Source organism: Taudactylus pleione, unplaced genomic scaffold, assembly GCF_031769625.1.
Source record: "Taudactylus pleione unplaced genomic scaffold, aTauple2 ptg000918l, whole genome shotgun sequence".
NCBI lineage: Eukaryota > Metazoa > Chordata > Amphibia > Anura > Myobatrachidae > Taudactylus > Taudactylus pleione.
The window spans coordinates 4588398-4615555 of NW_028285319.1; positions in this window are offsets into that span (position 1 = coordinate 4588398).

Genomic DNA, 27158 nt, shown 5'->3' on the forward strand with positions numbered 1-27158 from the left:
GCATCCTCAAAGCAGCAGCGACAAGCGTGCGTCTGTCTGTTAAAGGGTGGTGACACCCTCAAAGTGTGCTACACAAACAATTAAAATATTGTTCTTTTTTTTTTGGTCTTTGTGAAATGTGTGGGCTGTAGCCGCACCTGCATCCTTAAAGCAGCAGCGACAAGCGTGCGTCTGTCTGTTAAAGGGTGGTGATACCCTCAAAGTGTGCTACACAAACAATAAAAATATTCTTCTTCTTTTTTCTGTCTATGTGAATTGTGTGGGCTGTAGCCGCACCTGCATCCTTAAAGCAGCAGCGACAAGCGTGCGTCTGTCTGTTAAAGGGTGGTGACACCCTCAAAGTGTGCTACACAAACAATTAAAATATTCTTCTTCTTTTTTCTGTCTATGTGAATTGTGAGGGCTGTAGCCGCACCTGCATCCATAAAGAAGCAGCGACAAGCGTGCGTCTGTCTGTTAAAGGGTGGTGACACCTCAAAGTGTTCTACACAAACAATTAAAATATTGTTCTTTTTTTTTCGGTCTTTGTGAAATGTGTGGGCTGTAGCCGCACCTGCATCCTTAAAGCAGCAGCGACAAGCGTGCGTCTGTCTGTTAAAGGGTGGTGTAACTCTCAAAGTGTTCCAAAAAATAAAAAACTATTTTTTTAATGTGTTTGTGACTTGTGTGCGATGTAGCCACACTTGCATCCTCAAAGCAGCAGCGACAAGCGTGCGTCTGTCTGTTAAAGGGTGGTGACACGCTCAAAGTGTGCTACACAAACAATTAAAATATTGTTCTTTTTTTTTTGGTCTTTGTGAAATGTGTGGGCTGTAGCCGCAAGTGCATCCTTAAAGCAGCAGCGACAAGCGTGCGTCTGTCTGTTAAAGGGTGGTGACACCTTCAAAGTGTGCTACACAAACAATAAAAATATTCTTCTTTTTTCTGTCTATGTGAATTGTGTGGGCTGTAGCCGCACCTGCATCCTTAAAGCAGCAGCGACAAGCGTGCGTCTGTCTGTTAAAGGGTGGTGACACCCTCAAAGTGTGCTACACAAACAATAAAAATATTCTTCTTCTTTTATCTGTCTATGTGAATTGTGTGGGCTGTAGCCGCACCTGCATCCTTAAAGCAGCAGCGACAAGCGTGCGTCTGTCTGTTAAAGGGTGGTGACACCCTCAAAGTGTTCTACACAAACAATTAAAATATTGTTCTTTTTTTTTCGGTCTTTGTGAAATGTGTGGGCTGTAGCCGCACCTGCATCCTTAAAGCAGCAGCGACAAGCGTGCGTCTGTCTGTTAAAGGGTGGTGTAACTCTCAAAGTGTTCCAAAAAATAAAAAACTATTTTTTTATTGTGTTTGTGACTTGTGTGCGATGTAGCCACACTTGCATCCTCAAAGCAGCAGCGACAAGCGTGCGTCTGTCTGTTAAAGGGTGGTGACACCCTCAAAGTGTGCTACACAAACAATTAAAATATTGTTCTTTTTTTTTTGGTCTTTGTGAAATGTGTGGGCTGTAGCCGCACCTGCATCCTTAAAGCAGCAGCGACAAGCGTGCGTCTGTCTGTTAAAGGGTGGTGACACCCTCAAAGTGTGCTACACAAACAATTAAAATATTCTTCTTCTTTTTTCTGTCTATGTGAATTGTGTGGGCTGTAGCCGCACCTGCATCCTTAAAGCAGCAGCGACAAGCGTGCGTCTGTCTGTTAAAGGGTGGTGACACCCTCAAAGTGTGCTACACAAACAATTAAAATATTCTTCTTCTTTTTTCTGTCTATGTGAATTGTGTGGGCTGTAGCCACACCTGCATCCTTAAAGCAGCAGCGACAAGCGTGCGTCTGTCTGTTAAAGGGTGGTGACACCTCAAAGTGTTCTACACAAACAATTAAAATATTGTTCTTTTTTTTTCGGTCTTTGTGAAATGTGTGGGCTGTAGCCGCACCTGCATCCTTAAAGCAGCAGCGACAAGCGTGCGTCTGTCTGTTAAAGGGTGGTGTAACTCTCAAAGTGTTCCAAAAAATAAAAAACTATTTTTTTAATGTGTTTGTGACTTGTGTGCGATGTAGCCACACTTGCATCATCAAAGCAGCAGCGACAAGCGTGCGTCTGTCTGTTAAAGGGTGGTGACACCCTCAAAGTGTGCTACACAAACAATTAAAATATTGTTCTTTTTTTTTTTGGCCTTTGTGAAATGTGTGGGCTGTAGCCGCACCTGCATCCTTAAAGCAGCAGCGACAAGCGTGCATCTGTCTGTTAAAGGGTGGTGATACCCTCAAAGTGTGCTACACAAACAATAAAAATATTCTTCTTCTTTTTTCTGTCTATGTGAATTGTGTGGGCTGTAGCCGCACCTGCATCCTTAAAGCAGCAGCGACAAGCGTGCGTCTGTCTGTTAAAGGGTGGTGACACCCTCAAAGTGTGCTACACAAACAATTAAAATATTCTTCTTCTTTTTTCTGTCTATGTGAATTGTGTGGGCTGAAGCCGCACCTGCATCCTTAAAGCAGCAGCGATAAGCGTGCGTCTGTCTGTTAAAGGGTGGTGACACCTCAAAGTGTTCTACACAAACAATTAAACTATTGTTCTTTTTTTTTCTGTCTTTGTGAATTGTGTGGGCTGTAGCCGCACTTGCATCCTCAAAGCAGCAGCGACAAGCGTGCGTCTGGCTGTTAAAGGGTGGTGTAACCCTCAAAGTGTGCTCCACAAACAATAAAAATATTCTTTTTTTTTTTCTGTCTTTGTGAATTGTGTGGGCTGTAGCCGCACTTGAATCCTCAAAGCAGCAGCGACAAGCGTGCGTCTGTCTGTTAAAGGATTACATCGGTGACAGCATCCAAGTAGGCATGTCAGACATGTACCTGTACTGGCAGGAAAAAGAAGCAATTTGGAGGTCCCTGTACAAACTGGCTCTATTTTACCTGAGTTGCCCCCCCTCCAGTGTGTACTCCGAAAGAGTGTTTAGTGCAGCCGGGAACCTTGTCAGCGAAAGGCGTAGGAGGTTGCTTCCACAAAATGGGGAGAAGATGATGTTCATAAAATGAATTATCAACTCTTCCAGGGAGACCAGCCTCCAGAACGTACAGAGGGACCTGTGGTTCCAGCAGGGACGAATTAATACTCTGTGAGGATGAGGATGTACACACTGAAGAGGGTGAGGAATCGGTGGATGAGGAGGATGAGGATGACATCTTGCCTCCGTAGAGCCAGTTTGTGCAGGGACAGATAAATTGCCAGCTTGTTTTGTGGGGGCCCAAACGAACCAATCATTTCAGCCACAGTTGTGTGGCAGACCCTGGCGCTGAAATGATTGGTTTGTTAAAGTGTGCATGTCCTGTTTATACAACATAAGGGCGGGTGGGAGGGCCCAAGGACAATTCCATCTTGCACCTCTTTTTTTTCTTTGCATTATGTACAGTTTGGGGCCTAGTTTTTCAATGCCATCCTGTCTGCCACTGCAGTTTCACGCCTAGATGGGTCACGTGTTTGTGCCGCCCACTTGTGTCGCTTAGCATAGTCATCCAGCTACCTCGGTGCAACCTTTTGGACATAAAAACACTATTGTGAGGTGTGAGGTATTCAGAATAGACTGGAAATGAGTGGAAATTAAGGTTATTGAGGTTAATAATAGCATAGGAGCAGAAAAACCTACAAATTCTGTGATTTTAGCTGTTTTTATGCTTTTTAAAAAAAAAATACAGATCCAAAACACAAAACCCAGAACCCAAAACACGCAAGGGTGGTTTTGGCAAAACCAATCCAGATCCAAAACACGAAGAAAGATCCAGATCCAAAACCAAAACACAAAACACGAAAAGTGGCCGGTGCACACCCCTAGTTTGTTGTAGTATCTATAGTATGAGTGTACCTGACATTTGGAAGTAAACAGTTGTTTAGGGCTGTGTACAAAATCTTTTCCTGTCTCTTATGATCTATCTGTAAATTGTTTTTACTGCATTAGTTGCTCAGATTAGCTGATTCAGGCAAAGCGCCAATAATGAGAGATTCAGTGAAACATGAAGGTTTAAATAATTTAATAAAACTTAGATGAACATTTGTACCTTTAAAATGAAAAATAGCAAATTTTCCCATAACTTTGAATCAAATTGCCTGTTAAAATATGACAGTATTCTCAGATGGAGAGCTCAGCAAAGCACACGGATTAGCATAAGTATTCTTGTAATGTTTACAATTATAACATTTCCATATATTGTATATGTATTAAGTTTTTTGAGACAACTGAACTACTGTATCAGCATTCAGAGAGCCACTTACACTGTCTGTGAACATCTGTCAATCTACACACCTGCTTATTGAAATTATTGATTATTTAATGTCTTGAGAAAGTGCATGTTGCTACGATTCACAGGACTTTAGAAAGCATTCTTTCAGTATTTGCTTTACTTAATGGTCCATTACCTTAGTAGGAAGTAAAACTGTGGGAAATAAAGAGCCTCTTTTGTTGTAACTGAATGTAGTGAATGCCTGCAAAAGTCATTATGGAACTTTAAACACCTTCTCTAAGTACCTATAGGTCAGTTCCCTTGACAACAAGTGAATAACCACACAAATAGCAGTATTACTGTATTTTTTCTTCAATCTCATATTGTCCAATGTTTTATAGTTTTGTTTCAAAGAATATTATATTACACACACCAGGCGATATACACGTATTGGGCTTACAGCTGACGAATGATATATCGTTTAGCACATCTGCTTGTGTGTACACACGTTATATCTGTGAATGCCGCATTTCACAGATATATTGCATTTGGCCATGCTGCACGGCAGATAGGATATGTGAAAGATATGTCATTTACATCTGCTTGTGTGTACACCCGACCAAACGACCAACCCAAATGCTGGTCACAGGAACCAGTAATATTGACATCACAACTGGTTCTTTTGGCCAGACATATCGTATGGCCGAATTTGTTAAGTGTGTATGCTTACTAAACTAAATCAGTCACTCGGTCCGTTGGTAAGTCGTCCAAGTGTGTTCTCCAAAAAAGTGACCTTAAGGGTTATGTAATAGATTCTAAGGTTATGGAACAGGGAAGATTTCATCGAGTTGGCTGCTAAATTTATAGGAGCAATCAGTTATAAAGCAATTCCAGCCTCATTATTGATTGCTACTTTAAATGTGTCATCCAACGCAATGAAATCTCTCTGGTTCCATAATCTTGGAACAAATTACGTAAACCACCTTCTTTCCAGATTTGGTTTTCCAGTAATGAAATAGTCATTGGCAGACAAAAAAATGCAATAAGTAAATATGAGCTGATGCACTGTTGAGGTAATTGTAATGTAGTTCAGTGGCCTAGTCTAGTGGTTTCCAAGCTTGGTGCCTGATTCTGAGGCACTCACTGTTTGAATCAGAGCGTTTTTTTTTGTTTCGGCCTCCAGGCCGCTCGCAAAGCTGTGGGAGGGTCTCGGCTCCAGCCAGCCCAAGTGGACTTCCTGCTCTAAAAGAGCAGGAAGTCCACTACTGACATCACGAGTGATGTCAGTAAGGCCGCCCACAAATGGCAGGCGTTCATAAGGGAACACCTGCATTTATGCAGCCACCCCCCCTCCCCGCCTACATAGCTGTCAATCAACATCGACAGACGCTCCATCTTGTAGTAAGCCCCAGATAGACGGAGCTGCTGTCACTCACTGGGGCTCGCTCATGTGAATTCCTTAGGTGGTGCATGAGCAGTGGGGGAACATCGACCCGCTTGTGAGCACTGTGCACTCGCGAGCGGGTCTGAATCAGGCCCTTGGTCCCCAAGGCACTCTAACCATCCAGGTATTCAAGATATCCATATTTAAGCACAGATGACTTAATTGGTACCTCAGTTAGTTTTTTTTTCACCATCTATGCACAAGCATGGATATCCTCAAAATTTGGACTGTAAGGGTACTTTGGGAACCCCTGGCCTAGCCTATTTAATAGACTGTATTGAATACACTAGTATTATGATGAGAAGTTTGTAGACTGTCCCTTTCTGTATTCAGTACTTTGTCATCTGTTCGTAACACACCATTCGGTACTGATATGAGCAGAATGCCTAAGCCTCCGGGCCCCATAGCAATGGCACCTGCTGCACCCACTATAGGTATGCCCCTAGTTATACCCTTAGGTAAGTGTTTGATTGATACTAATGTAAGAAAATTAACTTCCGTTTCATATTTTGTGAGCTTGCAGCATCTTCTTCTGGAGCTAGAGTGACAGACTGTCACATCTATACCAACAAACTATGGGCCTGATTCAAAGTGGACTCTGTGATTTTGGATGCAGCAAGCATGCAAAAATATGCTAATGACTTAACTAATGTTCTGTGCTCAGAGCTGACCATCTGCCCCATCTTACATCCACTGCTTGCATACAAAAGATATTATGAACATCTGTCGCACATCAATCGCACATCAAGCATCTGAGCAGTCCTTTGCTGTCTCATTATGTCCATCTCACTAGGCTCACTAGGACATGCCCAGATAATGGTGCTTGCCCACCTTCCTTTTTGTACCCATGCCCCATTATCTCCCCCAAATGATAACTACCTGTTACTGTGTCCACCATCGCTAATCCATCACCATAGCACTTTATAACCATGTCTATGTATATAGTATAACATAGATCTTTCTAGTTTTGTCATTTTTGCCATAATAAATCTGTGTCATAGATCTCATATATAGGATAAGGCGAGGTAAAGTTAGAGAGTGAGAAAAATTCTTGTAAATGGCACATTGAGAATCATTTATTTTTGTTTGACTGTTTGTCTGCAGTCATCCAGATGGCTAAATATAGACTACATGAAGGACAAGTGATGATTTTACAGTTTCTGGTTCATCAAATCCCTAAACGACAGTTGGCTTACTGATTGACTATAGGCAGGTACACAAGAAGGATGACGAATAAGCCAATGCTTGAATCTTGCTGTTTGTATTTTAAAGGTTGCTCTAGTTACATGACTGTACTTACAGTTATTTATGGAACATCACTGGAACATTAAGGGGCATATCCATCATTGGGGCCAGACTTGCGGCTGGGATATTTTACTACTGGAGCTTATCAGTATAGATCTGATTCCGGGAGATGCTCTAAAACACTGCTGTCCCCACAATCACTAACGCTGATGATCTGGCTGACTGTGCATGCATCACCTGAGTTCATGCAAGTGCACACCCATGTGATTAGGTGTGAAAATGATTAGGTAAAATATAACTTTTAGCCCAAAACTGAGAATAGTTCTGCTATCTGAATGGCTATTTTTTTTTAAATTGGATAAAAGATTTTGGCCTTTTTTCTCACAAATTGATTTTTTTCCATTTGCGAATGTACTGTGGGTCTGATTCAGCAAGGATCGCAGTTGCAAAGCTGCATGCAGGCTATAGTTATATGATGTATACACACGGGCTATAGATATATGATGTATGCACGCAGGCTATAGATACTGTATATGATGTATGCATGCAGACTACAGATATATGATGTATGCATGCAGGCTATAGATATATGATGTATGCACACAGGAAGCTTTGCAATTGCGATCCTTGCAATTATGGAATATTTATCAGCCAATGGAGATCCTGGTCTCTTCCTTCCTGCCCAACGGCGGCAACATGCCTGAATTTTGAGAAATAGAGGCTATCACCGCCCCCTCCCTGCCCACAAATTCCAGCAGACTGTCAATTACTGAAAGTCTGCTGGCAGTCTGCATGCCGGTTCGCAGACCCTTTCTGCACATGCTCAGAATGGGTCATGCACCAGTTTAGATTCCAGATCATTGGGAATCTGCGTTCAGCAGTGCACTTGCGTGTACTGTTGAATTAGGCCCCATATTTTTTAGCGCTTACTGCTAGCATTGTGAATCCACATCTCCTGGTGTAAGGACCTGACTCAGAGATGGATGTATTTTCAATGGTCAAATAGATTTCCCATGTTTTTTATCTGCACATGTGCAGGAGGCAAACTGTGCATGTGCAGATCTGGTCCTGTGACATTAGTTGCAGTGCCACAGGGTTTTTAAAAGGTTTTTACAAAATGGGAGCATGTTGGCCCCATTTCCTTGGTGTTCTGAAGCCAACAGCTGTGTCTGAGGGTTACTCAGATGTCTGATGGCCGCACGATGTTCATGCAGTGGATCTGGTGCTGCCTCTTGGATGCATTCAGCTAGTCACAGAAGCCGGCAGTGGGCATATTTTAACTAGAGTTGTGCGCCGGGCCATTTTGCTGGTTTTGGTTTTGGGTCTGTATCTCCTTTGTGTTATAGATCTGGATTTGGTTTTGTAAAACCGTCCTTGCGTATTTTGGTTTTGGATCTGTATTTTTTTACAAAAAATTATAAAAACTGCTAAAATCACATAAGTTTGTAAGCTGTTTTGCGGTTAATAAAAGAATTAAAAAAACAATATAAACAAAGCGCTTGTAGTGTGCAAGTGTATGTTATTGCAATACCTTTATTAAAAAATCAATAAATAATGTTTATAGTCTTTTTAAGACTAATTGGGGAAGACCGGGTGTTTCAGAGAACCACGTATTGGGCCGGGTTAGTCATTCTCCATGCCGGGTAAAATTGTCCAGTATGGGCAGGAGAATTGGCTGTCTAAGCTTTCCCTACTTCTGCCTACCTTTTCCACGGTGCTTGCTTCTTGGCTGGGTATCTCTCATGATGCGGCGTCCGTCTGGATTGAAGTGCTATGTGATGATGTCACGTCGCTACCTTCCGATTCTTCCAGTGCCCTCTCCAATGCGTTTCATGTCTGTCGACACTTTGTCAAGGATAAGATTCGCTTAGATTTCCATCAATTTATACTAAAAAAACTTTATTTAAAACTGTGTTTAAAACAGGAAGTTCTTTCCCAGAAGTAATAAGCTCATGGTAAAGTGATTCTTACTGCTTTTGATAGAAATTAACCTATTATTAACCTTTATAAAAATAATTTTCAGGCATTTCCAGACAATTTTAACAACCTCACAGCTCACAATTTTGTTTTCACTACTTTTCACCAATATAGGCCAAAGGCTGCAGTGAGCGACAGTGCAGTGGCACAAATGCACGGCAGTTTAAAGAAATATAGGACATCTATGAAACATTGCCACACAGCAGTGTCAAACAGGATAGCAGTTTAACAAACCATAAAAATGTCAATCAGCAATGCCCAGAATTGAGCAAAATATAAAGAAAAAAGGTGCAAGATGGAATTGTTCTTCGGCCTCCCACCCACTCTTATGTGGGATATTAAAAAGTACATGCACAGTTTAACAAACCAAACACTTTAGCAACAAGGACTGACACTTTTGTGGCTGAAGTCCTTGGTTTATTTGGGCACCCACAAAACACTTTTCTGGAAGGACTACCTCCAATCATTAAGGAGGAGGTTAATGATGAGGGTGTTGGTAGTGGAGATTGTATGTGCTGGTCCAATCTGCTGGTAGCTGATACTGGACTGCTTTTTATTAATTTACAAATTGATTGTTAACTAAATTGCATGAACTCACTGCAAATGACATAACAGGGAGGAGGTGCCTAGATGGTTAATGTCCTTACCTCTACTAACTTTGTCTTCACAAATGGTACAGATGCCTTCACAACTGTTGTCAGGAATTGGGCTAAAATAATTCCACACCCAAGAGGTGGCTTTTCTGGTCTTATGCCTAGGCATGACAGTGGCTTTCTTTTATCATGAGTAAGAACTGCTGCCATTGGTGGTTGATTTACACAAACAACATCCTCATCATCAACATCCTCATTAGTGTCAGCTAGGACACAAATATCCCCCACATCCTCCTTTTGCACTTCCTCCACACTATCATCTTCAATTTCTATTATTTCACCATCTATTACTAGCACAGCTGTCATGGTGTCAGTGGTCCACTGTGCAACTGGGTAACAGCTGTCATACTTGCTTCCTCTATCAAAGGCTTGTTTTACAGTCAATTGTTTTTTTAAACTACTACTAGTAATAGTCCCTTTCTGGGATGAAGATCCAACCCCAGCAGCAGCAGAAGATCCAACCCCAACAGCAGCAGGCCTAGCACTCAAGGATTCTTTTAAGGCATCCTTGATAAGGGAGGAGTAACCTAGCCTTTTCCTGGATGCAGAACTATGTCCAATCATTAGTGAAGATATTTATGATGAAGGTGTTGGCATTGGAGATTGCAGGTGCTGGGATCTAATGTAGCTAAGGGAAGGGAGCTAACTAATGCTGGACTATCTGTTGTTATTTTTTAGCACCAGTTTCTTATTTTCCCAAAAATGTTCCATGAACTCGCTGAAAATGATGTAACAGGGAAATGTCCCTACCTCTACTTACTGTGGCTTTGTAAATGCTACAGATAGCTTGACAATTGTTGTCCAGATTTGGACAGAAATAATTCCACACATAAGAGGTGGATATTTTCATCTTATGCCCATGCATAACAATGGCTTTTATCTTATCATGGAGAACAACCATTTTTCACTGGTGCCTGATTTACATAAACAACATTCTCATCAACAACATCCTCATCATCAACATCCTTATTAGCTCCAGCATCAGCTATACAAATATCCTCATCCTGTTGCACTTCCACAGCAGCATCCTCAATTATATGTCAGCATGTTGACTTGTGCTGCTCATCCCAACATTTGCAGAGGATGCACAAATGGTGGAAGGAGGCAACTCTTTGAGTACAGTACTGGCAAAGTCAGGCTCACACATTGCACCTGCGAACACACGTAGACTCTCTGCTGGGATTTATGATATTTCTAAGCACAGAGTTGGTTCCTGCACCTTAGTGGTTTTCATTTTTTTGACATCTCTTCTAGAGTGAGAAGGGCTTACATTGTCATAAGAGGCAGAAGAACATGCCTCACTGACAGTTGCAGAACCACCACTTATAAATATAAGCCTTTCCTTGCCATTTCATGTGGTGACTTGCACATTCCCAATTTTATGTTTTTCTACAGTCAACTTTCCCTTTGATGTTTTTTCTTTACCACTGTAAAATATTGGTTCTTTTATATTAGATGTCCTGACTTAAACCCTCTTTTCCCTTAGACATTGGCTTTAGAGGAAATTGAAGGACTAGTATTGTCATGACTGGTGGCAGCAGCTGCATCAAAAGTATTTGGTTGTTGCTCCTGCTCTTCTCTCCTACATTGATCATTATCCATTTTTCAATTTGCAGCTCAGCTCACATTGTGGGGAGTCAAAGGGCTTTGCATGTGAACAAACTTACTTTGATACAGCACATATAATATACAAGTAACAATAGAACCAAATATATTTTTTTAAACTTTAATTTAAACTTTGTTTTTCAACTAACACTGCTTGGAGTCACAGTGCTTATACAAAGTTATTAAACACAGTGGGCTATGGCCTGTGGAGTCACTGCAGTACCAGTCTGTGACAGAACAGGGAGTGGTTGGACACAGCCACTTGATGGAAAACACAGCCACGTCATGGAACAGTGCAACAATAAATATATATTTTTTTCATATTATTAACATTAACTTTTTTTCACAAATGACACTGCAGTGTTACACCACTTAGTGACATTTTTTCACAAATCACACTGCGGTGTCACACCACTTAGTGACTTAGTGTGGTACAGCCTGCAGCATCATAGTGGTTATATGGATACACTGGGGTACAGCACTAAAAAAATACTTTTTTACTTTTTTTTACTTATTATTTATTTTTTAACTTTTCTTTACTTTTATTACAGTCCCTTGATGGACAGCACACCCCTGGATTAACAGCACACTGGATGGACAGCACACCCCTGGATGGACAGCACACTGGATGAACAGCACACCCCTGGATGGCCAACACAACCCCCTGGATGGATAGCACAGCCCTCCCTGGATGGGACTCAGCAAGGAAATGGCACCAATCACTGCGGGGAGGGAAAACCTGTATATACAATCCAAAACCCATGCAAATCCGATGTGGGATTGATTACGTTAAGCCTCATTTTGGGGTCCGAGTTAGGTGGGAAAACCTGCCACAGATCCGTCTTGGAATAGCAATGTCCGGGTGGGTCCAGTTCTTAGAGAACGGGACTTGCTCATCTTTAGTTTCAACACAAGATGCCTTCTACAGGCTTTGCACCTTTGAGCACAGCCGCTGTGTACAAAGATGCAGTGGTGGTACCATTTGCGTTCACATCTGAATTAAGCCATAAATTAGGAGTGTATACTAATGTTCAATCTTAGAATAAAGCAGGTGCTTTACCCTCACTGAGCTGGATGCACCTTGTTAGTAAGACCATCTCTGCAAACAAAGAAAAAATGTGCCTTTTTCTGATGCACACGTTGCACTTGCAATTTAAGCACAAATTCTGTCCATCTCAGCATGATCTCTTCAATGAGCAGCATTTATGAAGTCTATACAGTGGCGAAATAGCAAAACTTTTTTAACAATACATATATTTTTTTAATGTTTGCTTTTCACTGTTTGCCTTTTTTGCAGCCAATGAGGTAAGAAAGCAACTAAGACAGTCTGGGAGGAGTAGCGTACCATAGTTTTTCTTTACATTTTGCGTATAATATGCATTGCAGATGCCACAAAAAGCCATACTCTGTGTTCTAGAGACACTAGGCTGTGACTTTAACTGCACAGGAATTAGTTTTACATGCTTATAAAGCCACAAATTAAGTACAACAGAGCTTGGTGTGAGGAAAGCTGGGGCTATTTGCATTGGAGCCATTTTGAGCAACAGCGTATGAAAACGCATCTTATGTGATTCAACATACAGATGTGTCCTCTTGTATCTTTGCTGCTAATGCGGCAAATTGCGCCACGCATGCTGCGAGTCATGCATCTGCAACTGGGTATGTGTGATACGTTCGCACCCGCTTACATAAATATTGTAACATTAACTCAAAGTGGTTGATAAATATTTGCACTTAAATCAGTCTCAATCACACTTGGACATATTTTTCCACATCTATGCGACAACGCTATCCTATCCATATGCTGGTGGAAATAGCAGTGAACATTGGGCCTGATTCAGACCCACTCGCAAGCGGGCGCACGCACGTTAGGCGTACGTACAAAATTATTTAAATTCAATGGCTCGCTCGTATTTTCGTTCGCATCTAAAATTCCTCCCTAAACTCAGGCGACCCCTCCTCTAACTAACGAGCGTGCGAAATAGCGAGCGTACATCACCGAAATGGCTTGAAGGGAACGCACGCACAAGTGAACCCGGAAGTGGCCTTGTCAGATGTCGATTACCTGCTCCTTTATTCTGCCTACCTCCCTCAATCGTATCATGCCAATCAATGTATCAATTAGCTTAATTGTTTTTTTTTTCAACACAATGCAAGAAACTTTACTCTTGTCCGTGTTTGTGTTTACCCGCAGAATACGTACGGATGGAACATTCGCTTTTATTGTTCAAAAAACATGTGAACCACAATTAAACAATTGTTCTATTGCTGTGGATCCCCGCATATTTTCCGGGGTTCATTTCTTTATTTAAATTTGCAAACGCATGTCACTGCATCACGCCTATCATAACTCTCCAGAGATTTCTGGCCCTGTTGAACACATGACTCATACACTAACCAATAAAATTGCTCCTGTTAATTTCCAAAATACATTAGCCAATCATAAATTTTTGCCACACTTTATCAAAAATGTTTTGTATGAAAAACTCCATTGCCATCATGAGAGCCTCCGCATTCACCAGGCGCGAGCTGCTGGTGCTTACGGAGGTGATGGATAGGCGGATCACCAGCCAGCCTCCACCCATCACCAACCGGCAGAAGCGCTTCGCGTATGCGGAGGCACGGTCCCGCCTGCGGTCGTTGGGTTCACGCCGCAACATCGGGCAGCTTGAGCGCAGGTGGTCAGACCTGCAACGGCGAACGCCCCGCTTGCTGGCATGCTTTCGCATGCAGATCCTTGAAAGTAAGTGTTATGTATTGTGGTTTTCATGATTGTGTTTGTGGGGCAAACTGCGTGTGCATGTTTTCCTGTCTGTCCTATTAATTATTTGTCCTCATATCTGCGTGTGCATGTTTTCCTGTCTGTCTTATTAATTATTTGTCCTCATATCAGCGTGTGCTTGTTTTCCCTCTATTTCTGTTTTTTTCATTCTACTCCTTTTTGCATGTTTTTTGTTGCTGCTTTTTTTTTTTTTATTTGGGCCCCGGATTTGCCCAGAAACTAACCTCAATTTGTTTGACATATTTTAGGACAGCCAAGACTACGCCGTCACCGTCCGGCCAGACGGCGTTCCCGGCCACTATCCCCAACCCCCAGCCAACACTCCACCCCAAATATTTCCCCTATACCCCACTCCTCCCCAGCCTTCCCAGACCCTCTCCCGGAACTGTCGGGCCTCCTTCCCCTCCGTCCCACTTCCCCCTCTCCTCCACCCACCCCTCTTCCAATTACCCCCTCCCCGGAGTCCATCATTACCCCTCCCCATTCTTTGGGGAATGAAGGCTCCTCAGAGGAGGAACATGGAGGGACTTCCGGAGCTCCCGTTTTGGCTCCCGGTATGTTTTTCTTTCTCATTTTTTTTAACCACAAACTGTTTGTATGTAATCATGTGTCGTGCCTTTATTCGTGCTTGTTTGGTTTACTTTTAGTGATTTAGCAGTTTGCCTTTACCTCTTCCTGCTGATTTCAACATACACATATCACACCTGTGGGAATTTGTACATAGGCCTTGTATTTTTGCCAGCACCCCCTTTTTGTTTTGGTTTTTCTTTTTTCGGTTTAGGAGTGATTTCGTTGTGTTTTTGTTTTTTTAATGTGGATTCCCTATTGTTTTATTAATCCACACACTTTTCTCACCCACAGAGGAACAGAGGCGTCGACAAGAGGTGGAGGATTGTGTTGGCCAGATGCGCCAACATGTCATTGGCATTCTTGTGGCCCTTGACCGGCTGTCTGGCATCCTTCGCCAGTAGTTTTTTTTGGTTATGTTCGTTTTGTAAATAAATTTTGTAGTTCTAATATACGTTCTGGCTCATTCTTTTTTTCAAAAACACAAATAGTTTTCCCTGACATAATTAGACTGTTCCTGCAAGGATTTCCCTTTTTTAAAAGTTAGATTGTATTTTGTATTTGTATGTTAAACAGCCACAAGAAACACATAACAGTAACAATGTCATTTCCCTTTTTGGGTGTAGTGTCAATTAGATATTTCGACATTTTACAGGTTCCTAGTTGGTGTGCAAGCTGCTTAGGCCAATCTTCAAAATCCAAAGGTTTGGACAGGCTTCCTTTTGGTGTGGGTTGGGAACCTGCAAACATATTTCAGTTTACATCAACTGGTGTCAGTACTGGATTACCCCTTAGTCAATTGTAAGGTGTGTTAACCTGGTTACACTTGCTGTTAACGTCCAAAAAAAGGAAGACCATTTCACTCTCCAAACATTTATTCACAACATAAATGAGAAACCAAAGTGGTCAGTCCCAAAAAAAAAAAACAGTGATAATCTCAAATACAACACATACAAATACAATATTTAATAAAAAAAAACAATCAAGAACTGGTTGACGAAGGACCATGCCAACATGATTCCACAAACATGGCGTTGCGATATGGGTTCCAGAATATATGGCCAAAATCACCAGATCCAGGTTTGGTAAGGGTAGCAGGAAGTAGTGAGCGTTGGAGTGGCAAAGATTATGTGAACAAACAGAAGATGGTGGAAAAAAAATAAATAAATTAGATGTTCGCAAACAAACACAAGCACATTAGGTATAAACACTGTAGTTTGGGTCAAACTTACCTAAAAAATCTGGCCACCACATCATCGCGTATGGCCCCCCCACATACTGACCTCCGACCAACCTCGGGGGGGCCATCCTCAGGTAAGGCATCCTCTGGCTGCATTGGGACACCACTCCTTATGGCGATGTTGTGAAATATCCCACACAGGACCACAATTTTCGACACCATATCCGGCAAATACATGAGCTCGCCACCAGAGCGGTGGAGGCATCTGAATCGGCCTTTTAAAAGGCCGATACAGCGCTCCACCACTTGCCTGGTGGCTGTAAGTGCGGAATTATACTCACTTTGTGGGCCTGGTGTGGGAGCAAAATAAGGAGTGAGCAGCCAGGACATGCAAGGGTATCCACTGTCTCCTGTGAAAAATAAGAGACAACATCAGGAACACTGTGTATCAAGCTTAACATTGTTATGTACTAAAGGTCTCCACTTACCCAGAAGCCACGCATCACCAGCTTGTAGGTTGGTTAATTTCTGCCATATCCATGATTGCCGGATGACGAAGGAGTCATGTGCACTTCCTGGTAACTTAGCATACAGGGACAGGATCTGGAGGGAGGCATCACATACCACCATTACATTCAGGGAGTGATAGTGTTTCCTGTTTCTAAATATTGCCTCCAGCCGTGCTGGAGGCTGAAGTGGTATGTGAGTACCATCCACAACCCCTATGATGTGTGGGAAGCCAGCTATTTGGTAAAAATTGGCCTTGGCCACACTAAGGGCACCCATATCCAAAGGCATTTGAATAAAATGATGGAGGTGCTTGAAAAGTGCCTCCATCACTGCCCTCAGGATCCGGGAAAAGGAGGATTGGGAGATGCCCGCCACTATTCCCACCATTGTTTGAAACGATCCTGAGGCACAGAAATGTAACACTGCCATAAATTGCGTCAGTGGTGGTATTGCTGTTGGCCTGTCAATTTGCCGCTCAAGATCACTTTCTATTAATGAGAGAGTGTCTATGATGATTTTGGGAGGTAGACGGTAGCGTCTTAAAACCTCATCATCGGGCATTCCAAAAAGGGTGACACATGTTCGAAATATCTGGGGCCTTGCATGCCTACGATGCCTACGCCTGGGATGAGATTGAGGTTGGTCGGCTTCCGGGAGCATGGCCAGAACAATCCTCCCCAGATCAACCTGAAATTCAAAAATTTCAAAGTAAGGCTTTTGACCCACCCCAAAACTATATTAAAACAACTTAGCTTGATGATACCATCCATTGCTGCTTACATGCCGGGGTATTGTCATGATACGCCCAAACTGAAAATAACCAACAAAATTACTTGACACATTTCACTCTGTGCATTTTTGTGGATACATTTTGTGCTAGACCAAAGTTCAAATATGCCAAACACCCATTTAGCAAAACCGCAAAGCGACATTTAACACAGTACATCAAAACGGGTCGAAATGTTGGCTCAAAAAGCGAAAGCTAAACCATCAAAAAGTTAGAATGATTAGTAAGCTGTTTAAAATGCGCTAATTAGTTCGCTAATACAAGTCACAAGAGTAACTACTAAAAATGCGCTAATTAGTTCGCTAATACAAGTCACAAGAGTAACTACTAAAAATGCGCTAATTAGTTCGCTAATACAAGTCACAAGAGTAACTACTAAAAATGCGCTAATTAGTTCGCTAATACAAGTCACAAGAGTAACTACTAAAAATGAGCTAATTAGTTCGCTAATACAAGTCACAAGAGTAACTACTAAAAATGCGCTAATTAGTTCGCTAATACAAGTCACAAGAGTAACTACTAAAAATGCGCTAATTAGTTCGCTAATACAAGTCACAAGAGTAACTACTAAAAATGCGCTAATTAGATCGCTAATACAAGTCACAAGAGTAACTACTAAAAATGTGCTAATTAGTTCGCTAATACAAGTCACAAGAGTAACTACTAAAAATGCGCTAATTAGTTCGCTAATACAAGTCACAAGAGTAACTACTAAAAATGCGCTAATTAGTTCGCTAATACAAGTCACAAGAGTAAGTACTAAAAATGTGCTAATTAGTTCGCTAATACAAGTCACAAGAGTAACTACTAAAAATGCGCTAATTAGTTCGCTAATACAAGATAAAAAATGGACTTACCAAGAGCAAATATCTAAGATGCAAAATCAAAAGGTCTTTGGGGTCGAAAATAAACAAAATCTAAAATAGAATAAATTAGGTATCCAAAAATTACAAAATATACGAAACACAATGAAACAACAATTGAACAAAAGTTAGACTTCACAAAACTTACCAAATCAACAAACGAGGTCCAAAAAATATAAACCAACAAAGATAAAGGGAAAAAAAACGCAAATCTAACCAACAAACGAATCTACAACCTCCAACTACTTTCTACGCAATCAATAAACTCCAGCCAAGATAACCTCCAATAATCCAAAAACGCCACCTCGACTTGAGACACACCAACCCATAAATAGTGTTTCGTTTCCCGCACAAATTAAGGAGGGATCATAGGGCCGCACAATCAATGATGCGGCCGCAAAATAAGGACGCATGTATAAATACGTCACGAAAACACATTCAAATTCTGGTGTATTTCTTGTTTGGACCTCAGACATGGCGACAGACCAGGGAAAAAATGCACAAGAGTCAGGCGGTAAGTCTTTCATGCATTTTCTATCAACGATTAATTTGAAACATAAGATTAGGCAAGTTGTGATTTTGTGAATTCTGTAAATTTACACAAATAGGTGAGGAGGATGACATGGAAGAGGCTGCTGGGCCCAGTATTCCGGCCAAAGCGGGCAAAAAAAAAGGCAGCCACATTTCACAAGAAAGGAGATGGAGGTTTTGATCCAGAAGTGTGTGGACATCCTGCCACAGGCAGACAAGAATATAAGTGTAAGCCAGAAGTGGAGAATGTGGGAAGAGGTAGCCGTTGCTGTCAATAGGGTGGGTGATTATGTCCGTCTAGCCCGGGATGTCAAACGGCGGTAAGTAAACCCTTGCCCCCCCTAAAAACAAACCCCATTTTAAACCAAAGGATAATGGCTTCCTTTTTTCCCCACAGATGGGCCGACTTCAAATATCGCCTAAAGCAAAAACTCGCGGACAGGGCTAGGCATGCAAGGGGGACAGGTGGGGGTCCCACCCCTGTGTCATTGGAGTTGACGGATTTAGAAGAGCTGGCACAGGGGTGTGTGCAGCCTGTGGAGGTGTTTGGCGTGTCCAACATGGATACGGACATGCCAGACTTTGCGGCTCCTCATGTTGGCCCAGGTAAGTATTGTGATGTCACCAACTCTGAAATGCTATTGTGCCAATATGTAGGTTCTAATGTGAGGCTTTTCTCATTTTTCCAACAGAGACACAGGCGGATGAGTCTGCTCCAGAGGGAAGCCTTGGCAGCAGAATTTCTGCTGGCTCTGCAGGGGAGGAACCAGTACATCCGGCTGAGGACCCTGCAGATGCCAGTCCAGGGCGTGCCCCCTCGCAGGCAGTGGGCCTCCTCACAGAACTCAATTTCAAATCAGATTTCCATACGGAGATTCTGCAGAGGATGGACGCCAGTCTGATACGGGTGGCTGAGGCCCTGGAGCAAAATGCTGTGGCCAACGTGACCACTGGTCTGGCCCTGGCGGAAAATACCAGGGCCAACATCCGCATCGCCGATGCCCTGGAGCAGCTCATTCGCCAGCACATGGTGGAGCCGACCTCCCTTCCTGCCGGAACATCAGGATCCTCCACCTCTGGCACAACATCAGCCAATCCTCCAAATGTGCCTAGCCCTGTGCCTAGTCCAGAGGCCACAACATCTGCCTCTGGACAGGCCAGCCCGATGGCATCCCGGACCCGGTCTGGCGCCTTCCCTCCCCCATCCAAACGGGCGAAAAAACGGTGACAGCAATGGCGACTTTTCCCACACTCCTTCTGTGCTTGGCTCATATTCCTTTCTGGTCAAAACTTCCCTCTCCTTTCTTGTGAAATGTTTTTAAGTTATTTTTGTACGTTTATGTTATCAGTTATTGATTATTTATTTTGGATAAAAAGTATCTTTGGCAGAAAAAAAAAAAATATATATTATGCCAATAAATTTATGAAAAAAATCTGACATTGTATTGTGACATTATTGTACAAATGGGTTACATTTAATCCTGGCCCTAAAGGCAAAAAAGGACACCAAAAACCATTTCATTTGTTTTAAAAAAAAGGCCTCTTGAAGGAACGTTTAAAAAATCACATAACGATGCAAATTGCACATTAAAAAAAAAAAGGGGAGCTAATTAAAACATGATGACATTATTGTCACAATAGGGCATAAACAACAAATTGAGGCCAAAAAACCCCCCCAAAAATGTACGCCAATTGATTGTGTAATCCTGACATTAGCAGGTATGATTTCCACCTGCGTACGGTTTTGTGCTATCCCAATAAACTGCTTTCCAAACACATACCAAGCCGGTTTTCAATACAACACTAATTGTTTTTGTGACCACCCGCGATTAATCGCTGCAACATCGTGGAGTCCCGGGACGGAGGAGAAGGCCATCGCCAATGTGGTCGAGTAATCCAGACCCTAAACTGTGCGAGCATTTTGAAGGGAAAGAGGATGTTCCAGTGACGTATGTGACGGTCCGAACACATTTGACGTTCGCATCTGCTAATGTATGTACGCCCCAAAAACGCCTCGCCACGCCTGCGTTTTTCCATCTCCACCCCCGTCAACACCCAAAAACGCCCTGTTCTGTCAATCACATTTGACATGTCACTTCCTGTACGCTATTTTAGGAACGACAGAAAAAAAGCTCGCAATCTGCCGTACGCACATGCGCAGTGTAACACCGACGCATGCGTGGTTAGTCAACATCGGAACGCAACGAGCGTACTGCTGTTTGCGAGTGGCTCTGAATGAGGGCCATTATCAGTGCACACAAGCTCCAGCCTAATTCTCTTGCATGGTTGTGTGTTTTTGTTCATGCTTATCTCAATTTGATATACTGCATCTTATTGCTTTTTGCTTTTAAATTGTTACAGTAACTTTGCAATTTTTTTCCAGATTTTGTATATTTTTCTCAGGTTATGCAAAAATAATTCAACTATATCATCTATTTTGATTTGATAAATGTTGATCAATATATGCTATTAGATAAAATCGACCAGAGTGCCAAAGTCATGATATGCTATTGAACCATTTGGTATGATTGCTTATGAGTATCTTTGTTGTAAGAAAGTTATGTGATACTTTAGATTAACTACAAAACTTATAGTTTCAGAAATTCTCACAAAACTTAAGAGCATGCACAGCTGTCTGTGATAAAAGTGTAACTCAGAAACCTGTGCCTATCTTCCTTGTTTTACATTTTATTACCATGTTGGTTTTGGTTGGAAATACATTTTGATTTTGTATGCACTTATTTCTATTTATCTTATATTTTTTGACAGAAATTCTATTCATCAGGCAATACAGTTGATTAAATGTCATTTTTATACTGTACATTTAGTTTTTTTTCATGATTTTGTGAACATTATTGGATTTCTAGTGTAAGCTTTTGGCAATTTTAAAATGTATATGAAAGAGAAAAATATAAATTTTACAAATTTTCATAACTGTCATTGTTATACATACTTTACAGCTTATTACCTTTAACTATAGAAAAGACAATATTTTATTGCAAGAATAAGATCTGCCCTTACAAATGCATACAATATATGCACAATCAATGAAGAAGCTTTAGGAGAGAATTCAATTAGCCACGGTACTTTACTGCCGACTTATTGATTACGCAGGCAAATTCAATTAGCCCTGAAGACGAGGGGCATGGTCTAATCATGGGATGCATGGCCATGTCCCCCCTAGAAAAGGAAAAAAAAAAAGTATTACCAGCACCGTCTGAGGAGGGTGTTGCAATCAGGATGATCACTCCCCACACCCCCGCATAGGGAGAGGGGACTGCTGCTGCTCAGCAGAGCTGGGCTGCTGACAGGTAAAAGTGCCATGAGGGAAGAGAGGGAGAGAGAGGGGGCAGTGGCATTGTACTTGGGCCCCTCAAATAAGCCCCCCTCTAATCGCCCCTGCTTATCGAACATTTATTTATATGAGCTCAGCAGTTTCCAAAAAAATGCCCAATAACTATCTGTCTAAGCGGTATATTTACTAAAGAGCAGGTTTTTATATATGGAGATGTTACCCACAGCAACCAATCAGATTTTAGCTATTATTTTCCAAAGGTGCTAGATAAATGTTAAGTAGAATCTGATTGGTTGCTATCGGCAACATCTCCACTTCTAAAGAACCCACACTTTAGTAAATATACCCCTACATGTATTTAGTTTTCACATGTATATTTGATATATTTCTGGTGAAATTAAGCACTTACTGTACTCTGCCTATTTTAGAATTATCATTACAGTCACTGTCTCGCCTCTATGGTCATAAATATATTGCTATGTAAGGGTGGCTATTACAGGGCTCATGCTCGCCTGCTGTAACATACATATATGCCTGTTAGGAAACAAATATTTAGTACATGCTACAGGGGAGGTTCGAATGCACATTGATGATGATGACGACTTACCGTAAACCAGACACATACATAGAAATATAAACTCTGATCACCAGAACCTTCCTACACCAATGCTGGAATGTTCTATGGCATAATCATTCTTTGTGTTTACTTCCCTGACATCTATCCTGTAAATCTTATGCCTTCCATGTCCTAGCTGTTAAGGTTGTTTCTTAATGTTATAATTTAGTGATTTGTTTATAGTCCTTCCCGAACGCCATAATGCTATGGTCAGGAAATTGTTAGTACTAACTGTCTCACATATGTTTTCCTTAATCATTTTGCTTTTATTATTTCTCTTACCTTCTCAAATGCCCAGACTGTCTATGCCATTCAGATAATATGTGATATTAGATCTTGCCAGAATATTTTCTTTAACATGTTTAGTGCTAGTCTGTCTAATATTAGGTTTATAATAGAGGTTATTCTCTTTTTTTGTGTTTTATTACATAGACCAGTGTTTCCCAACCTTGCTCCTCAAGGCATACTAACAGTCCCTATTTTAGTGTCAGCCACACTTGATCACAGATGGTTAAATCAAAATTACTAAGGTACTAATTAACACACCTGTGCTCAAGTATGGCTATCTTTAAAACCTGAACTGTTATTGTGCCTTGATGATCGTGGTTGGGAACCCCTGACATAGACTATAGTTACTAATTTGTCCTTGATTAATACTCCCTTCCACATGGTTGCTCTCTGGACTCCCTTTTTCCACATAATTATCCCACTACTTAGTTTAGTAATTGGCTTATGATGCACTCCCCACAGAGGGAGGTGCCCTTGTGTCACCCACACTTTCCAAAATGGACCTAGCCCTACTATAGGAAAGGGTCATTCCCTCTTAATTGAAACCCCTGTCTTCTTATTTAACTCAGCCCTAACTTACTTTTTACTTTCCCCATGCAGGCCGGTGTGCACCCCGGAACTAATGTTCATTACGATCTCTTCCAACCGCCATGACGCTGAAGGTTGTAATCATTAATGTCAACGGCCTTGATTCTCCTACCAAATGTGCTATGGCCATCTGTTATCCAGCGTAACCCCACTATCATCATGCTACAGGAAACCCATCTTAAAGCTCCACATCCCTCTTTAGTTTGTAAACCAATATTCTCAAGTCTACTATTCCTCTGTGTCAACTAAGTGCAGAAGCATGGCTATCAAGCTCCTTTGGAACCTCCCCATTGTCATTAATGGATTTATCTTTGATTAACACGGCCACTTTATTATTCTTGTAGGCACCTAAAACTGAGCTCAAATTGTGTTGGCATCTGTATACAGTACACCTCAAATGTTCAGCAGGGTTCACTTTATGCAAACTTTTTTGACTGCCTTGCTCAGCTCCCTATGGTTATGACAATAATAGGTGATGATTCTAATGCCACCATAGACCATTATTTATAGAGGTTTTGTTGTGCTACAGCCCTCACTTCCCATACTTGATATTTCTCTCATCTCATGATTAATGATCAATTTGATGTGTGGCATTTGCATCCTAGCTGTTACACTCACTTTTCACCATCTCACAATCTCCATACACATATAGACTACCTATTTGTAGACAGGTCCATTTCTCAAAACAAAATTTGGGTTCAAACCCTTCCTTTCCCTTGGACTGATCAATTAGCTGTAGATTTATAATGTACCACATCTCTAAGGGCCTGATTCAGACTAGGGAATAGAGTGAGATATCTCTCTCAACTGATCATCTTGGTGAAACCATGCTGCACTGCAGGTGGGGCAGATATAAAATGTGCAAAGAGATTTAGATTTGGGAGGAGTGTTTCCAAACTGACATCTAAATTGTAGAGATATAATAAAGCTGTGCAATATTTGTAGGCTTCATGCAAAATCAGCCAGTATGGACCCCACATGTAAAAAAAAAAAATGTGTTTACCCCCCTTGCATTGTAATATGGTTTGTTCTGGTTCACAGTTGAGAGAGATCTCTCACTCTATTCCCAACTCTGAATCAGGCCCTAAGTCCCGCCCCTGTTCACATTTGGTGCCTTAACAATTCCGTATTGTTAAAACCCTCTAACAATACAGTTATCTCTAAAGCTATACTTCCTCACCATTTCCTAAAAACATACTTATCTAAAAATACTGGAAGGTCAGCTTTCACAAACCTTTGCTAGGAAATCTGCTAAATACCTCCTATGGGCCTAGCAGAGATTTTGCAAAACGTCCAATGGAGCTGACACCCTGCTAGCTCACAAATTACAGGTTAGGCACATACGTAACCACATTCATGTTTTAAAATGTCTAGATGGGTCCTCTACTTATTATCCCATAGAAATGACTAAACAATTCTGAAGCTTTTATGAAGCTTTATACAACCTACCCACCAATATCTTGACTCGTGTGCTCTGCCTAGACTCACTGTGACCCAACTAACAACCCGTAATGCTTTTATCACTGACAAAGACAAGGCAACTAAACAGTTCTGCCGCTCTGAAGCACCAGGCCCCAAAGGGATCAAAGCTCTGTATTACAAAAATCTGTCTGAACCTCTCCTCCCCACGATCCGAATAACATTTAACTCTATACAAGAAAATGTTCTGACCCCTGGTGCTGCATTCCAAAAGCAGCAAAAAAAAGGCTGTAGAATAAGTCACCTACTTATACAGATGAAATACAAAAAAAAGAAGAACGGTCTTACAATATTGCATAATAGGTTATTCCAGCACCTGCAAATGTCGAATTATCCCAATGTTTTTCAAAGACACAATTCATACATGCAAAAACACATCAAAGAAAAGACAATAGTGTAATAAAGTTTAAAAACAAAGATTTTGCACTCATTGTGTCAATCTACACAGAATGGGGTGAGATAGTCCACATCCAAAGGGTCTGTATAATGTCCTACTCCTATCAAAGGCACCCGGTGTGCAGACGGTACATTATTCAGTGAGGATGCTTACAAGTATGCTTACTTGCAAAGGTATGGTATATGCATATAGCGGTTTATTTTATGTCCTCATCAGAAGTCTGATATACACGACCATGATCCTCAAATCGATATATATAACCAGGGTCATAAAAAAAAGGGATGGGATCAAATGGTGTGGATAATTCAATAAAAGTTATTTTATTTGGATAAAAGCACAATGGGACAGAAAAAACATGCATACCATATATAAACAACATGAAATCCACTGCAGCAGATGGAACCCGGGTATATCACTACATTGGCAATGTTGGTCACAATGGGTATACTGTCCCCTTATTTAAAATGACACTCTATCAATGTGTTTCAACACACTGTGGCATCTTTGTCAAAATGAGTGTCTATTATAATAGAATACAAACAAGTATAAATGAGCCATATGTATTACAATTACAATGAAACTTACAAATCTCAGCCATGGTTTGTCACTTTCCAACACGTCAGTGATTGTTCCTATCACTTCCACCTACCGTGTGACTTCTGCTCCATTAGTTGCTAGGCGATCTGAATGCCGGGTGATGTCTCACATTGCTGGGAGCACGGGATGATTCTCAATTGATCTGATTGGTTTGTCACCTCTTTTATACCTGGCAGCAACCTCACAGCCTTGCCGGCTATAGCATTTCCGTATGTGCCTTTCCAGTCCCACATGGCAACATCAATTCCCCCAGCTGTATTAACCACATCACTTCTAATGTGGCACCACTGCTAACTAAGCTACACCACGGACTCCACAAGGTTGAAACAATATCACCGGCTGCACAAACTGTATCATTTCCACATCAGTTACAACAACTGTATCAATATCACTGGCTGCACAAGCCACATCATTACCTCATCAGCTATACCAGTTGCATCAAAACCACCAGCGGCACAAGCCGCATCAATTCCTCACCAGCTAAACCAGTTGCATTAATACTACCAGCAGAACAAGCCACATCAATTCCTCATAAGCTATACCAGCTGCATCAACAGCACCGATTACACAAGCTGTATCAATCTTTCCAGCTATATCAACCGCATCAATTCCACTAGCAATTCCAGTTGCATCTATATCACCAATAGTATTAGCTACATTACATCTCATCCGCTCCATATTGTCTCACATGAAACTCTGGTCTTCCCAGGTAATCTGTGTAAACCACTACTACTCCGAGTTTAGGTTCATGCAGCCACCTAAGTAAATGTGAATGCAGTTAGTTCTAAGGGAACAGCGGGTGGCTGTTATTGGCAGAAAACCGCATCTTGCTAGAGTTCTAGGGGGTTTACACAGTGTGGCCTAGGAAACCGTAACAGAAACAAAAGTACAAATGTAATTGCCACAAGCATATACACATTTCATTTGGCAGCCATATTGTAAAGGTGAAATAAAGTTTTTTCCAAATTAACAACATTCTCCACCATGCATTGTAGCAATTTATGTATTACAGCTCTGGGCTTGAGCTATCATTAGTGCTGGGAGACCAGCCAATCAGTGGCAGCTTAACATTAGTGGCTGCTCATTGGCTGGAACCCACTTGAAGGATCTGCTCATTAGTAAAGCCCACGTGGGTCCCAGCAAATGAACGGCTGCTATTGAAAGCCGCCGCTGATTGGCTGGCTGCCTGCACTAATGATAGTTCAAGCCCAGAGATGTCATTAGTGATGCTGTATCAATATGCTGTAGCGTCTAGTTACAGTGTGTCCAGGGCCCTATTTGGACTACTGTGGAGAACATCGTGGGACAAAAGGTGAGTATTGGATCTTTTTTACAGGTACTTCCCATTGTATACCTTACGTTGAGAAGGGGACGTGAACATCTGGAAGAAGGTGAATATGTGTGTGGGTATGTATGTATGTAATAAAACTTTATTTTCACAGTGTGTGTGTCTTGATTTTTTTTACACATTTCATTACAGATGAACTACAGGTACCAGTGGCCCCTTCCCCATATGCTGGTACTTGTAGTTCTCCAAGGCTTTCTGGGACTTGCA